The sequence below is a fragment of the Arabidopsis lyrata genome (assembly GCF_000004255.2).
Source record: "Arabidopsis lyrata subsp. lyrata unplaced genomic scaffold ARALYscaffold_18, whole genome shotgun sequence".
NCBI classification, from domain to species: domain Eukaryota; kingdom Viridiplantae; phylum Streptophyta; class Magnoliopsida; order Brassicales; family Brassicaceae; genus Arabidopsis; species Arabidopsis lyrata.
In genome coordinates, this window is record NW_003302539.1 from 112,674 (window position 1) to 127,099 (window position 14,426).

The following is a 14,426-nucleotide window of genomic DNA, read 5'->3' on the forward strand; positions in this document are numbered from 1 at the left end:
ATCTACTTAGGTGGTTAACAATCCAAACAGGCTATCCCTAGACAATAGATTCAACTACAGACCAATTCACTCTCATGACAGAGATCCTCAAGCAATACCAGTTCCAGACCTAATCATCATTAGCGAAATCTAGCAAAGCAGGCAATAAGATTCAATCTAATATAGTCAATAAACATTCTAAACATCCAATCTCTTGGGCTAGAGTATGTAAATCTCTGGAGTAGTTGGTTCAGACATTTCATCAAATGTCTGGGTTCAAATCCCAGTTGATCAGAAAGGAATAAGCACTAAGTACTACTAATCCAGAAGGGATTCAAGAAATTCTACACTTAACCACCTAAATAAACTAAGGATTCCACACCTAATCTATCCCATCCTCAAGAACCCTAATCCACTACTCAGACATGCTCAAGAACACAAACCCAGAAAATTGCATAAACCCAGAAATCGCTAAAAACTTCATATGTTATAGATCAAAGCAAGATAAACAACTTTGTAGAAGGAAATTATTGCAAAAACTCAAAGGATCAAAAGTAATTTGGATTACAAAAGTTTGCAGAAATATTGTTCAAAGGATAAAAACGAGATCCTTTGGGCAAAGCCCTAAGAGGTCTATTTATAGCAAAAGTAGAAAACCCTAGTACACAAAACGACAAAATAGAAAGTCGGTTTAGGGTCTACTCGAGCTGGTACTCGAGTGGCTTGGTCGAGTAGTCCATTCTTCAAAGGTTGCATCTTGCTCGGGTAAGTCTCTCAGGTCCAGTTCGAGTAGCCTGTTCGAGTAGGTTAGTCGAGTATGTCTTGGTCTTCTCTTCAGAAATCTGCTCGAGTACACTGCTCTGGCTCTGCTCGAGTACACTGCTCGAGTACACTACTCTGGCTCTGCTCGAGTACACTGCTCGAGTACACTACTCTGGAACTGCTCTTGCACTGCTCTGGGCACTGCTCCTTAGTACCTAAATGTACCAGATACAACTCCAAAATGCAAGAATGCAGAATACTCTAAGTATGCAAAGTGATGCAAAATGACTACAAATGACAGTAAATAAGAGTAAATAAGAGCAAATGTATGCTAAAAAGAGGTAAAATACAGAGATATCAGTTTTTCCGTTTAAAAGCACAATGTAGAGAGATAGTGTTACACGATTTAGGGCTGAGGTTTGAAGTTCTATTCAAATCATACTACTCTTAAATACACCTTAAACTCTTCTTAATCTCTTATTTATGTTGTTTACTCTAGCTAAATGATTCATAGATTCGTTTCTCTCTAAGTCACATCTCAACCTAACCTCTGCCTTAATCAAATCAAGCATTCAAATCTGCACATTCCCTTTAACATTTATTAGGTAGGAACCGTGAATCATATTATGGAATGGATATGAACACATTTGGCTAAAGGGTAAAGGTTTTAGAGACAAAGATGGTCCCTTAAAGATCTGGTTTAAATCGCAACAAGGGATCTCTCAAGAATGATTGAGCTTTAGTAGAATGCTAAAGGTGAGTATCAAGTTATGCATACAAGGATAGGACCCCATCTACCCAGAATGTAATCAATATCAACCCAAATAGAGGTCCTATTTCTAATCCCAGAATCATGAACTTAACTCTACCCTTTTGCATTCAAAGCATTTACAGACTTTACTCAAATCATCCCTTTTCTTTTCTTTGCTTTCTATCCTAGGAGAAGCTTTCTTACTGCTCTGTCTAGCGGATCGGGTTTCTTTAACAACTAGGATTCCCTTTTCTTTCTTCTTATAAACACAAGGCTTTTGCCCAATCTCTTTAAGCTATTTACAGAACCCTTTTTCCTTTACTTTAGCACACCAAAATCCTTTACTAGACTTCTCTTACTTTAGCTACTTCTCCTTAGGACTCTTTTCCCTTTTCTTTTCTTTCAATGATGAACACAACCTTTTCTTTCTTTTAAACACAACCCAAACCCAGAATTAAGCACCCACCTAGTCCTATCTGGTCCAGATAACGTGAACCAGAACTACATGAGATACTATCCTTGTCGTTACAGACCTAACACTTTCTACCAAGCTCAATCGGAATAAGGCCTCACATTCACACACAAATGATAAATGGCTTGAAAGAAGGTTAAGGATAAGGGTGGGGAATAACTGCTCCAAAGATGGGAGTCAGCTACTTGGACTAGCAAGAGTGATAAAAAGGTAAAAGAAAGTCCAAGTATTTTAAGGTATCCATGAGTTCATAGCACAATGCACAGCATGATAATTATAAGTCAAAATTCAGGTTCAAATTGATAGGAAAATGCATCAGATCAAAGCAAGATTCGACTAAGAACAAGAAAATCAAGCGTTGAATTCAAAAGATGGTGCGGTCTTACTTCAAGTTCAGTCGATTATGCATTAGAGAACTAACAACCAGGGCACTGAGTTCTACTTAGTGAATAAGCATATTTACAAGGTTATAATCATCATAATCTCCAATGCAAATGCATGATGCAACAGCCCTAAGTGAAAGCATACTAAAACAATCCTAAAATGACAATGCAAGCTATATGAACACTCTGTTTTTGTGAAACAATTTTCGAAAATTTTCAAATTTTTATGGTTTTTCTATGCCTTAGATGCAATGATGCAAAATTTGAAATAAGAGCAAAACAAACGATGTCAAATACTCCCTGAGCCCTCCCCCAAACTTAAATTACACAGTCCTCTGTGTAACAAATGCTTGGAAGAGAGTACTCAGGGCAAACCAATAGATAAACAAGATGAAAGATGATATAAACAATGGTGAAGTAGAGTTGTTACCTAGTCTAAGTAAAGAAAGCAGAGACGTAGTCATCCATGCTCTCACTTGTGTAGCTCCAAGGTACTGGCTAGGATGAGCTCGGAACAGTGTGATCTGGTTGTTACTCTGGTTGCTCGAATTGGTGCTCTGGTTGCTGCTCGAGTGGCTGATTCGAGTACAGTACTCGAGTACTGTAGCGTTTCTGCAAAAAATTTCTGAGCTTTTCCTGAACCAAAACCTTTCCCCTTTTTCCTGAAAATCACAGACACTACAAAAACACATCAAAAATAACAAGAGATAAAGAGCTATTTACAAAGATAAACATGGGAATTCCTCCCAAGTGAGCTTGTTTAAAGTCTTTAGCTTGACTTCTCACACTGAATAAGCTTAGGGTGGGTTGTAGAGGGGAAGTGAGGTCTCCTCTGTCATGCAGGTGGATGAATCATCTGGCTTAGCAGGCTCTCTTGATAAATCTGCAGTTGAGTACTCAATGGCCCTTTTCTCATAGTAAGCTTCTTGTTGAGCAACTGGATAGTCTTCTTCTGTAGACCATGCTGAAGTGAATTCACTCCCCTTTGCGCTGACCAGAGTAGACGCTTCATCATTGGGAAGTCCTTGATTTGGAGTGGTTTTTGGTTGGCTATCCCATGGAGCTTCTTGATTTGATCCTTCAGCTCTCTCACAGTGTCAGTTAGCTCCCTTATGGCTTTATCCTGCCATTTAGACCTCCTCTTGAGTTCTAACCAGCCATCTTGCACATAATTGCTAGACTCTAGCAGCTTATCACGATGTTTGGTCGAGCTAGAGTTCTCCAGACGAATTGTAGGCTTGCTCAAATGTATACTCGAGTCAGTTAGTTGAGCATGTGTTGAGCTTGCTTCATATGCCACCTTAACCTCTGTTTTTGACCCAATCAAGCCTTTAAAGACCTCTGACCCTACTACTTCCTTGTGTGAATCTAGTGACTTACCAAAGCTCAAGGTTTCAGTGAGAAGATATCCTGCTTCACCACTCTTAGTCAAAGAAGTTTGTTGGTGATCTTCCTCAGCAACCTCCTCTAGCTGTTCATCAGCTAGGCAATCCATTACCTTAACTACGAAGGTCTGTCCTTCAATTGTTGGCTTCCTCGTGGCATCATTGATGTCAAACTTCATTTTAAAATCATTTCCCAGATTAAGATCAATCTTCCCATTCTTAACATCAATGACAGCTCCAGCAGTGGCTAAGAAGGGCCTTCCTAAGATTAAAGGATCTTTTGGTTCATCCATTTCTAGCACTATGAAGTCTGTAGGGATTTCAGCATTTCCAATCTTAATAGGCAAATCTTCTAATAACCCATGAGGAAATCTGATAGACTCATCAGCCAGGATCAAGGAGATGTTGCAAGGTTTATACTTGCTGAAACCCAGTCTCTTGGCCACGGAGAGAGGCATGAGACTTTTAAAAGCACCTAGATCGCAGAGGCAGTTACTGAAGGCTAATGTGCCTAGAGAGCAAGGTAGAGTAAACGAACCAGGATCTCCCAATTTCTTGGGAATAATCTTCGTTTGGATGATTTCACTGCACTCATGACTCTCCATCCCTTGCACTTCCTTAATTCTCTCCATTACCATGTCTTTAAAGAACTTGTGAGAATCCGGAATAAGCATGAAAGCATCAATGAGAGGCATCCTTAATTCAATCTCCTTGATGTGTTTAGCAAACATGGCTCTGTACTTCTCAATGATATCCCTCTTGAATCTTCCTGGGAATGGTATTTTGGGCTTGTAGGGTGGTGGAACGAAAGCTTTCTTCTTACTCTTATCAACAACTGGTTCTTTGATCTGGGGGCTCTGGACTTGATCACGAGGTACAGCATCTTGGTCGAGCTTAGTGGTGTCATCGACTTGAGTTTCATGCTGAATGAAATCCTCCCCCTCTTGAATCTCACTGTCCTCAGTGACAGGAGCTATGCTAGGTCGAGTTTGCAGCTCTCGACCACTGCGAAGGTGAATAGCATTAACATGACCTTTCTGATGCTGAATAGCTTTTCCTGGCAGTTGCCCTAGATTCTGAGGCGCAGAAGTAGAGGCAACTTGGCTCTCCATGTACTTAATCCTGGAGTTTAGAGCCTCAATCTTGACATGTAGATCATTGTAGGAGCAGTCAACTTTATTTTGAATCTCAGCCATCTTCTTATCACCAGCTGCTTGACCTTGTAGAATCTGCTGAAGCATTTGTTTCATCTCTTGATCTTGGGCAGGGGGAGCTTGCTGGGTTTGCTGTGCAAAACCGGGTGGTGGGTTATGTTGTTGATAACCTCCACTAAACTGTTGCTTTGGTGCAAACCCTTGATTGTATGGTATGAAAGGCTTGGACTGATTCTGTTGTTGTTGAGGGTAAACCTGATCTTGAGGGTTTGCAACATTCGTGCTCCGGTAAGATAGATTAGGATGAGCAGGCATGTAGGGGTTGTAGCCCTTGTTGTAGCCACCTTGGTTCTGAATGTAGCTGACTTCTGCAGCCTGAGTATTCTCCCCCTCTTGGATTTGATAGTGCTCTTCTTCAGTGATATAGTGGACTGGCTGCTGTTGAGTAAGCAGTAATTTATCCAGCTTTTCGTTGAGAGCATGAATCATCTCCTTAGTATGCTTTGCATCCGGATCTCCAATACCTCTGTTAGAGCGATCAAAATCCTCGTTATAGTTACCATCAGATAGAGCTAAGTTCTCTATCAATTCCCAGCCTTCCTCAACATCCTTATTCAAGAAATTCCCATTAGAGGCAGTGTCTAGCAACATTCTGATCTTGGGCAAAACTCCCCTGTAGAGTGTGGTGAGTAGTGAAGCTTTCTTGAAACCATGGTGTGGACACTGTATAGTGTAGCCTTTGAATCTCTCCCAGGCCTCACAAATGGATTCAGACTGCTTTTGAGTAAAACTGGAGATTTCATTTCGTAGACGTGCTGTTCTTGAATTGGAGAAGAACTTTGTTAAGAAAGCCTTCTTGCAATCGTCCCAAGATGTGATGGAGCCAGCTGGTAGTGTCTGCTCCCAGTGGTGTGCTTTGTCTCCCAGCGAGAAGGGAAACAGACGCAGCTTGAAGCTGTCTTCACTAACACCATTGATCTTGGTGAGGCTGCAGAGCCTATCAAAATTATCCAAGTGATCTAAGGGGTCTTCCAGAGGCAACCCATGAAACTTGTTACCTTGAATCATTGAGATCAATCCACTCTTGATCTCGAAATTGTTGTTCTGGACAGGAGGTGGAACGATGCCCTGTCTCTGTTGATGGTTGCGTGGTGCATCACCATCACCAATGTTCCTTGGTATCCCAACTCCCTGATTGTCTTGATCTTGTTCTTCCATAGCAGCTGAATTGTGCTGTTCACAACCGTCTCTGTCTCTACGCTCTCTCAACTCACGAGCTAAACGATTGATGTTGTCTCTGTAGCTGATGAGATTGTCAGAACCTTTGGAACGAGTTTGCATGCACGTGTTGAGTTGGTACTCGAGCTAGTGCTTGGAACACAAAAAACAAGCAGTTGAAGAGAGTAGTTAGTAACCAAAGTAAAGAAAGAACTTGATCTTAGCAATTCTAAAATCTTGAATGTAACAAGCAGACACCCAAATGGCAACGGCGCCAAATTGATACTAGGATTTTACTATCAATTACCCTAATATACTTTCATGTCATTGCAGTATAAGAGGTTATCAATCCAATCAGGTGCTCTTACTATCAATCAAGATGTGATCAGAGAATACTAAGTCAAGCCAAGCAGAATATTGTTTTGTTATCTAGCAATACTAAGCGATCATGCATAAGTGATAAAACTACAGAACAGGAGTGATCATTCATAAAGAGAAAGAACTATCAATACTAAGCAGCAATAAGCAACAGGTAAGCAGACAAGTAAATCAAATGAGATAAAAGGTCCTGAGGATAGGGTAATTGATTATAGCAGTCTCCTTAATCTACTTAGGTGGTTAACAATCCAAACAGGCTATCCCTAGACAATAGATTCAACTACAGACCAATTCACTCTCATGACAGAGATCCTCAAGCAATACCAGTTCCAGACCTAATCATCATTAGCGAAATCTAGCAAAGCAGGCAATAAGATTCAATCTAATATAGTCAATAAACATTCTAAACATCCAATCTCTTGGGCTAGAGTATGTAAATCTCTGGAGTAGTTGGTTCAGACATTTCATCGAACACCTGGTGGGTGTGGAAATGTCTGGGTTCAAATCCCAGTTGATCAGAAAGGAATAAGCACTAAGTACTACTAATCCAGAAGGGATTCAAGCAATTCTACACTTAACCACCTAAATAAACTAAGGATTCCACACCTAATCTATCCCATCCTCAAGAACCCTAATCCACTACTCAGACATGCTCAAGAACACAAACCCAGAAAATTGCACAAACCCAGAAATCGCTAAAAACATCATATGTTATAGATCAAAGCAAGATAAACAACTTTGCAGAAGGAAATTATTGCAAAAACTCAAAGGATCAAAAGTAATTTGGATTATAAAAGTTTGCAGAAATATTGTTCAGAGGATAAAAACGAGATCCTTTGGGCAAAGCCCTAAGAGGTCTATTTATAGCAAAAGTAGAAAACCCTAGTACACAAAACGACAAAATAGAAAGTCGGTTTAGGGTCTACTCGAGCTGGTATTGATACTAGGATTTTACTATCAATTACCCTAATATACTTTCATGTCATTGCAGTATAAGAGGTTATCAATCCAATCAGGTGCTCTTACTATCAATCAAGATGTGATCAGAGAATACTAAGTCAAGCCAAGCAGAATAGTCTGGAACTGCTCTGGCACTGCTCTTGCACTGCTCTTGCTCTGCTCGAGTACACTGCTCTGGCTCTGCTCGAGTACACTGCTCGAGTACACTACTCTGGAACTGCTCTGGCACTGCTCTTGCACTGCTCTGGCTCTGCTCGAGTACACTGCTTTGGCTCTGCTCCTTAGTACCTGAATGTACCAGATACAACTCCAAAATGCAAGAATGCATGCTATGCTAATGTAGAATACTCTAAGTATGCAAAGTGATGCAAAATGACTACAAATGACAGTAAATAAGAGTGAATACTAAGCTAAATGCATAGCAAATGTATGCTAAAAAGAGGTAAAATACAGAGATATCACAAACAAGTCTTATGACTTGGTCCAGAGCCAATAAGATGATCTTTGAAGTTGGAGAAAGACTCATGTGTTCTATTCAAATCAAGGAGAACCCACCAGATGCATTACCTGAGCAGAGGAGCATTCCCAAGGTAAGTACCTATGTTCTGAAGAATGCTTTTAATCCAGATCACACAGATATGATTCGCTTGTCTTTGTCAAAAGAGTCAAATGTAGGTTTTAAAGAAGCCTTGGAGCACATGAGAAGTACTAAAAGGAGAGAGGAAGACAATCAGTTTAAACCCCCTGATTTAGACCAAGATCAACATCAAGACATCAGAAGCTTCATACTGATCAACGAAGGACCGCCAAATGAAATATTCAAGTCAAAGCTGAAGCCAACGATGCATAGACCTTTCAAAGCATTCAGACTTATCCAAAACCAAGATTATCCAATTGATCTCCAAGGTAAGCAAAATTTGAGTTCAAGTTTTGAAGTTTCTGACTTGGTTCTTTCAAATGCAGAAAAATCGGATTTGAGGTCAAATCCTTTTCAAGTGGGAGAGGATGATGTGATCCTGGAAAGCACCAAGGACATGGAATGTAGAAATGAGCTTGGACCCGTAGAGCAGCACGAAGCAAGGAATCAGCTTGAACCAGAGGAGCAGCATGAACCCGAGGATGAGCTTGTAGCTGCGGATGTTCTCTTGAAGAAGCTTATCAAACCACCTTGGATTGGAGAAAGAGCTATGTCAATTGAGTTCAACAATGGGAGAGTGACTCAATTGTACTCTTTTTCCCTTGTTGAGTTTTGTCCCAATGGGTTTTCTCAACAAGGTTTTTAATGAGGCAATTGTGTCACTCCATCATGGCCCATCTGTTGAATTCGAGGCCCAACTCCTCTTATGTCTCAAGCCCACGTCCAAACCAAGAGGAGGAGCCTCATTTTCGAATTCAAACCTTCACTTATTCTCTTTTCATTTTCGAGATTGCATTGTAACTTGTGTTTCCCTTCTGATCTTTTCCCCTTCTTTCTCTACTTAAACTCTCTGTATCTCTCTGAGACATTTCATCTATCTTTCAATCAAAAACCTTTTAAGTTAGATCATCTCTCTTAGGTGTGTAATATCCTGGAGAAATCCTGTTCTTTCTTTGGTGTGTCATATCCAGAGAAGGTTCAGACGGTATATCAGAGGCTTTCCGCATCCTCTGTGCGACCAATCGATCCACCACTTCACTACTCGAACAGACCACTCGAGTTCACTCCATACCACTCGACCAGCTCGGATTCATCACTCGACCAACGCTCGAGCACCATCCGTTTCACTGATTCACTTCACTCGACTGTCTCAGATCCCTACTCGAGTAGGTCACTCGAACAGAACCCAATACGACCATCTGAGATCACTACTCGAGCATCATTCACTTCACCTATCACAATCCATACAAAGAGACTTCAAGGGACTGGATCTTCTCACCCAAGATCGTATCACGAGATCTAGTCATATTTGACTTCAAAAACACTAACAAAGCTTCTTAATGCCTCTCAAAGCTTTTTGGGTGTGGCCGAAGTCCTATGAGTTTTTGGTTTTGGAGCTTCTAAACGGAGTGACACTTCTTTAGCTTTTGGGATCCGGTTGCGGTTCTAGTTCTTATACCCAATCATACACATGAGATCTAGTCATATTTGACTCCAAAAACACTAACAAAGCTTCTTAATGCCTCTAAAAGCTTTTTGGGTGTGGCCGAAGTCCTATGAGTTGTCTGTTTTGGAGCTTCTAAACGGAGAAACACTAGTTTAGCTTTAGGGATCCTGTTGCGGTTCTAGTTCTTATATCCAATCATACACAAGAGATCTTGTCATATTTGACTCCAAAAACACTAACAAAGCTTCGTATTGCCTCTCAAAGCTTTTTGGGTGTGGCCGAAGTCCTATGAGTTTTTGGTTTTGGAGCTTCTAAACGAAGTGACACTTCTTTAGCTTTTGGGATCCGGTTGCGGTTCTAGTTCTTATACCCAATCATACACATGAGATCTAGTCATATTTGTCACCAAAAACACTAGCAAAGCTTCTTAATGCCTCTCAAAGTTTTTTGGGTGTGGCCGAAGTCCTATGAGTTGTCTGTTTTGGAGCTTCTAAACGGAGAAACACTAGTTTAGCTTTTGGGATCTAGTTGCGGTTCTAGTTCTTATATTCAATCATACACACGAGATCTAGTCATATTTGACTCCAAAAACACTAACAAAGATTCTTAATGCCTCTCAAAGCTTTTTGGGCGTGGCCGAACTCCTATGAGTTTTTAGTTTTGGAGCTTCTAAACGAAGTGACACTTCTTTAGCTTTTGGGATCCGGTTGCGGTTCTAGTTCTTATACCCAATCATACACATGAGATATAGTCATATTTGACTCCAAAAACACTAACAAAGCTTCGTATTGCCTCTCAAAGCTTTTTGGGTGTGGCCGAAGTCCTATGAGTTTTTGGTTTTGGAGCTTCTAAACGAAGTGACACTTCTTTAGCTTTTGGGATCCGGTTGCGGTTCTAGTTCTTATACCCAATCATACACATGAGATCTAGTCATATTTGTCACTAAAAACGGTAACCAAGCTTCTTATTGTTTCTCAAAGCTTTGTGGGTGTGGCCAAAGTCCTATGAGTTTTCAGTTTTGGAGCTTCTAAACGGAGAAACACTAGTTTAGCTTTAGGGATCCTGTTGCGGTTCTAGTTCTTATATCCAATCATAATGTTAATCAAGAAGATATTTAACATTAACTAGTCAATAGGTAAATGTTAAATAGAGTTACTTGTGTTACAAGTCGGTTTGATTTAAAAGAAGAAGAAGAGAGAAAGGAGTAACGGTCATATTGACCAAAGAAGGAGGCGCGTTAAAGCGCCGATCTTATCCTCTTTGTCCTCTTCCCGTGTACGGCCTCGCGCCTCACTTTTGAGCTGTCATGGGCTGTGTCACACACGGTTTATCATAAGGTGAATGAGGATGCTTTATAGTCTATGTGCATAACCCATTTAACCTAGAGGATGTCTCTATATAAACCGTGAGTGCCCCCCCTCTTCTTTGTGGCTTCTAATCTATCAATCTATGCGATGCTTCCTCCTTCTCTAAAACATGGATTACTCAATCTTTCCTTCCTAAATCTCTAATCTTTACATGGTATCAGAGCGGTTTCTTAAATCTTCAATCTTTTTCTTCTAAATCTTTAGTCTTTCTCTCGGTTTGTGCTTCATTTTCTAGCAAGGATCACTCGTGTACTTCTGGTTTGTTCTTGAAAGGCGGAAAGCTTGTAACTTTGAAGGCTCTTGTTCGGATTCATCTTTGGAAAGCATCACCACGGCGATTCTCTTTGTGTCTTTAGTGGTGTCCTGGCGAAGGTTTAGAGTCACCTTGGAGAGTTTTCGAAGGTGGTTCAGCTCAGATTGGTCAGTCTATCACTTAAAGGTTAGAGCTTTCTCTTGGTGGTGTGAAGCTTTAGGTGGTGTTTGAAGTTCTGAACGGTTCAAGCTTCGTAGTTTCGTAGTTTGGTTTTTGTGGTTTGTTGTTTGGATTGTGCACGGTTCAAGCTTTGATCTTTCCGTTGGTTTTGGATTCTAAACGGGAAAAAGGTTACAAATTTCGTTGAAACTCGGAAAGCTTTGTGGGATAGAATGTCAGTCACGGTCTATGATGGCAAGATGAATGATACCTTCAAAGACTTGAAGTTTTCGGTAATTTTGAATGGGAATAATTTCCTATTGTGGAAGCGGACTACTCTAAATGTGTTAGGAGGAAGGAAACTCACAAAACACATCGAGTCCACCTATGAAGAGCTAAAGGCTATTGATGAGAGCTTGGTTGAAGAGACTTGGAAACAATATGATCTCAATGTGCTCAGTGCTCTCCATTGCTCACTTGATACCTCGATTCTCGAAGGCTACTCGTATTGTGAGACGGCTAAAGAGCTTTGGGACACTCTCACGAGTGTATTTGGCAATGAAACTAACTTGACTCGAGTCTATGGCATCAAGAAGGCTCTTGGAGGTCTGAACCAAGAAGAGAGTGACTTCAATACACACTTTGGGAAGTATAGGTCTCTTGTGGCTGAGTTAGAGATGCTAAGGCCATTTACCACCGATGCTAAGGTGCTAAGGGAACGAAGAGAACAAGATCGCGTCTTTGGTCTATTGCTGTCACTCAACTCAAGCTACACGGATGTGATACAACACATCCTAAGAGACGAAAAGACTCCTACCTTAGAGCAAGTGTGTGCCAAGATTCAAAAGGAGTACAGCTCCCAAATGCTATTCGGCGCAAAAGGTGTAAGTCTACCTACGGCTAACAAAGTGGGAATGGTTAAACAAGAGGATAAGAAGACATGGTCTTGTGATCATTGTAAGAAGAAGGGTCATCTAAAAGACAAATGCTGGTTGCTTCATCCACATCTAAAACCGGAGAAGTTCAAGAACTACAAGCCAAAGGCAAACGTGGCCAATGGAGGTGATGGCGGGTCAGAAAATGAAGAGAGGGCAATTGTGCAATATGGACAGCAAGAGAAGGCCATGCAAGCAGTCATACACAACCAAGGTGGTGCCTCTACTTCTCAAGCGCAAGAAACCATTGTCATGAACAAATCTGACCTCGAGAGCCTCCTTCAATCCATTGCATCCAAGTTACATCCCAGCGGTATCTCTCTCTTAACCTCGAACTCTCATGATTCAAATTCATTAGTATTAGACTCGGGAGCTTCTCATCATATGATTAGCAATCCTAAGTTGTTAGAGAACATTAAACCGGCACTAGGAAATGTTAAGGTTGCAAATGGTCATAATGTTCCAATAGAAGGTATAGGATGCATTAATTTGTTTAACAAGAGATCTAGTGCTTTCTATATGCCTAAGTTTACCTCGAATTTACTCTCGGTTAAGAAAACGACTAAGGACTTAAATTGCTTAGCTATATTCAGTCCTAATGATGTTAAGCTGCAGGGTATTGAGAATGGTAAGGTGTTCGGTCAAGGAAGCACCAAGGATGACTTATATGTGCTTGAAGACTTATCTTTAAATTCTGTCTTGAATAATAATGTTTCCTCTTCTATCTTTGCAAACTCTGTTAAAACATCGGTTGTACTGTGGCATGAGAGACTTGGTCATCCACATTCTCGAGCCTTGAATCTTTTATTACCCGGATTTTCATATGATTGTTCAAACTGTGAAGCATGCATTTTAGGTAAACATTGCAAAGTAGTTTTTCCTAAATCCAATACCATTTATGAAAAATGCTTTGATCTTGTGCATTCGGATGTTTGGACTTCACCTTGTGCATCTAGAGATAATCATAAGTACTTTGTCACATTCATAGATGAGAAGTCTAAGTATACTTGGATAACTTTGCTTCCATCTAAGGATAGAGTTTATGATGCATTCTTAAACTTTCAAAACTATGTGACTAATCACTTTGATGCCAAGATTAAAATCTTAAGAACAGATAATGGAGGTGAATATACAAGCACCAAGTTCAAAGGACATTTAGAGAAATGTGGAATTCTACACCAAACAAGCTGCCCTTACAACCCTCAACAAAATGGAGTTGCGGAGAGAAAGAATAGGCATCTAATGGAGGTTTCAAGAGCGATGTTGTTCCAAAAGCATATGCCAAAACGGTTTTGGGGAGATGCGGTTATGACGGCGTGTTATCTCATCAACCGAATACCAACCCGTATCCTTAATGATCAATCTCCTTTTCAAATTTTGAATAGACAAAATCCTAACATTGATCATTTAAGGGTATTTGGAAGTCTTTGCTTTGTGTTTGTCCCAGGTGACTTGAGAAACAAGTTGGAACCTAAGAGTACTAAGTGCGTATTCATTGGATACTCAACAACTCAAAAAGGTTACAAGTGCTTTGATCCAGTCACCAATCGGTATCATGTGTCTAGGGATGTCAAATTCATGGAAGACAAGGCTTACTTTGGAGAAAAGAGTTGGGAAAGTGTGAAAGACTTGCCAAATTCAACCTTAGACCGAGCTAAGAGTCTCCGACATATTCTAGAACATTTGGGTAATGTTAGTCCCTCACAAGAAGATGCGAGAGCTACATCAAACGTGGATACCAATGAAGCTCAAGCTCAAGAAAGTGGTGGGAATGCAACACAAGAGCCGTTGGATATTGAACAAGAAAGTGTTAGAGAAGAACTTTCGGGTAGAGAAGAAGGATCAAGTGAAGAAGTGGTAGAGAAAGATCCATCTAGTGAGGGTGAAATTGGTGCACCATCAAGCGAAGATGAGACTTATCAAGCTCCACAAGTCTCACAAGATCCAGTCTACACACGGGAAAATCCAAGAAGGAGTACTAGAGAGAAGAAATCTCCCTCTAATTGGAAGAACACAAGAGTTTACTACAATTGTCAAGCTGTGGCTCATCCTATTCAAGCTACATGTTCGATTGACCTTCTTCCCGAAGAACATAAGGCGTTTCTTAGCAAGTTAGATGTGGAGTTTATTCCACAAAACTATGAGGAAGCCAAGGAAAGAAAGGAGTGGACGAATGCGGTAGATGA